Consider the following 3,462-nt stretch of genomic DNA (forward strand, 5'->3'; position numbering starts at 1 on the left):
GTGTTTGTCTCCCCAACATCGCTTGACAACCGATTCTGGTGTGTTTACGTCCCCGTAACTTAGCGGTTCGGCAAAAGAGACGATAGAATAAGTACTAGGCTTACAAAGAATAAGTCCTGGGGTCGATTTGCTCGACTAAAGGTGGTGCTCCAGCATGGCCACAGTCAAATGACTGAAACAAGTAAAAGAGTAAAAGAGTATATATACGACAGGCTTCTTTCAGTTTCCGTCTACCAAATCCACTCACAAGGCTTTGGTCGGCCTGTGGCTATAGTAGAAGACACTTGCCCAAGGTTCCACGCAGTGGGACTGAACCCGGAACCATGTGGTTCGTAAGCAAGCTACTTACCACACAGCCACTCCTACGCCTATATGTGAGTGATTTTATGTAAATGAATTTATACATTTTACTAATTATATCAGTTACTTTTTCGTGAACGAACATAACTTTCTGATGCAAATGTTTCATAATGAGATAATGGCTTCCAATTTTGGCACAGCACCAGCAATTTCGGAGGAGGAGTAAGTCGATCACGTAGACCCCTGTACTCAACTGGTACTTATTTCATCGATCCAGAAAGGATGAAAGCAAAGTCGACCTCGGTGAAATTTGAACTCACAACGTAAAGACGGGTGAAATGTTGCTTAGCACTTTCTCTGGTGTACTGATGATTCTGCCAGCTCACCGACCTTTCAAACTGAAATATTGATATCTGTAATTATTCACATTATTTACATTTGACGGATATTTGTCCTCATCTTGTTTGTTGAAGTTAAAATAATAGACAGAGAACACCACTGGGAAATATGAAAACTAAAAGAAGCAGCATATATGCTAGGACATAATAACCTCCTAAGCAGACCGAGTGCAGATATGAATAGCATATGGGAACCGGTATTAAGGAAAGATAGGAAAATATTAGATTTATAAGCCCTAAAATTCACTCCATAATTGCCTACGGGCATACGGCGTAGTAGTTAAGAGCGCGGGTTAATAACCCCAAGATTCCGGGTTCGATTTCAGGCTGTAATCTGAATAATAATAATATCGAAAAATACTTTAGGAATGAGAACCCAGGTTTGAAATTTCCCCAAGACACCTGATGAAGGCTGGAGGGAATATCAGCCGAAATGTTGTGTTAACAATAAACAAGATGTACATAATTCCTCGTTTTTATATATAGAACTGTAATATTTTACATTTCGGTAAGATTTCTGTTACCTGGTCGTTGGTTCTTCCTTAGAAATGGTACAGAAATTTGACTCAGAAGTCGACTGAAACTTCTTTTGATATTTTTATGATCTGCGTTAGCTGCTCTTGATTTTTTTGTCTAGAATAATTTAATCTTGTTAATCAACGTGTTATTTACCGGATTAATTCAATTTCTCTGCTTGATTACTGCTCCAGTTTCGTCTAAACAGTTTAGAGGAAACTAGAGCAGTAATCGGAATAAGATAACAGGTCTCTTTTTTCATTTCTGTTTTGTTTTTTTTTTAACCAGTTCTGTAACCATGGCAAACGTTTTGGGAATATTATTCATTACAAGATAGGATTAACAGCCTCCTACGCTACGTTTACTAACTTTGACTTTACGTATACATGAAACCGGAAGTAATGAAAATGAATACTAGAAGCATCCACAATAGCACGCATGCTTTTACTATCTTTCCACTTGATGAATAAAAGCATTTAGTTTTATCCATCATCCTTTAATTCTTAAGAAGGTTTAACAATTTTTTATTATCCCAGATTTCGTGATCATTTCTAATATGTGACTTAAGGAGATGCATTGTCTATCCAAGAACCAAAGTTCAACCATATTTTACTCCAAGCTGGTTGATACGTATCCTGTTACTCCAATAAAATATGTTTGTAGTTGTGGTTGGAGCTAAAATGTCCTACCTGTCTGATATTGGATTTTTAATGGTGGCCGCATTAATATGATGAAGAAAAGTATGCTACCGTCTGAGATATTCCGTCCTGACATCAACGTCGCTTATCACGACCAGAGGGCGCTCTGGTGCCGAATGATGACGAAATTATAATAATCTCCAGTCGACAGCTAATGACTGCTAATGAAAGGAACGTCCTACAGTGCAAGCTCTATGTAAAATAAATAATATATAGACATAAACCATCTGACGGTCGTTAGTGGAACTACATGAATACATTTTAAGTGATGACTCAGCAAAGTTTCGAGAAGAGTACGGAAACTACGTTTTAATGAAAGCAACTGAAGTAATCTTATAGGCAAATGGATTTGCGTTAGTCTCTCAGTCTTTAAGATTAAAAAATGTCAGTTTGCGTTTAGCCAAGCTTGTACGACTTAATTTTTCGGTGTTCTTTGAGTATAAAATTCCATTTTCACTTTGGGGTTATTTCAAAATATAGTTGAACAACACAAATCATTTTTAACTGACACCCAAAATATCCCCTACAACAAACAAGGTAGCTTTCAGTACCCTCCACTGCTGCCTGGTACCTTTGATTCAACGATCACCAAAACCTTGAGGTTAGGCATAACATGAGAGACGAAAAGAGAGAAAGCTGAGTAGGTCAGGAGTGTAAATGGAGGTGACATGAAATAAACCGACTCCATGAAACAAGCCATAGAAACAGTGATAGCATAGGAAGGGAGAGCACGCCTTTGGGCCAAAAACTTGAGTAGGTCTGTGAGGGAGTTTATATACTCAGTCGAGAGGCATTCCTCTGGACGCAGTGTAAAACGTTTATTGCATGCTGCAGTGTCGCCGTCCCAGACACTGGAACGACATTCTATTGGCACGAGCTCATTGGGTTCTCTTCGTCTCGATACATCAATATACGAGCGAATGAAGAGATGGTTACAAGCTGATAACACCTGTGATCATAGGTCGACTGGAACACAGGCCTAACCTGGGGTTAAACTACAACATGAATACGGTTGTGGTCGTTGCTTATAAAGCTATCATTCCATTGACCAACAGACACCAATGTCCGGCATTTCTGATGACCTCATTTTTCATTACAACGCACTTCTCTCTCTCTCTCATGCACTCCACACGAATAACAATTTGTCTGTCTCTTTCTCTATCCCTTTGTCTCCACATCGCTCTCTTTTTTTCCTCTCTCCCTCGCTCTTCGTTTCCCCTTACCCACCCCTCTCTCTCCCTCGCACACACACACACACACACTTTGCCACATTCATACTCGAGTATGCATTCATACTCGATCGTTACCCACACGTGATCACAATTTTGAATTGCTTTTTGTTGCTCTTGTTTCACACATCATTTAGTAGGCGTTAATCTCTTACCAACATATACCCTCACCCCCTTTCTCTCTTTCTCATTCACGCACATACAATACGCGCGCAAACGCACAGAATTTTCGTTGAACAAATTCCGCTCGCAAGGCATTAGTGAAGCAAAGACTAGAGTAGAAGAAAGCATGTATATATATATATATATATATATATATAT

At 39.2% G+C, this 3,462-nt stretch overlaps 1 protein-coding gene across 1 annotated transcript in view; it reads right to left on the reverse strand.

The window, feature by feature from the left end:
• LOC106884373 (tolloid-like protein 2) overlaps window positions 1–3,462 on the reverse strand; it is a 109,836-nt gene that overhangs the window by 84,663 nt on the left and 21,711 nt on the right. The gene's annotated exons all lie outside the window — the stretch shown is intronic.

This window comes from Octopus bimaculoides, chromosome 3, assembly GCF_001194135.2.
Source record: "Octopus bimaculoides isolate UCB-OBI-ISO-001 chromosome 3, ASM119413v2, whole genome shotgun sequence".
Classification (NCBI taxonomy): Eukaryota; Metazoa; Mollusca; class Cephalopoda; order Octopoda; family Octopodidae; genus Octopus; species Octopus bimaculoides.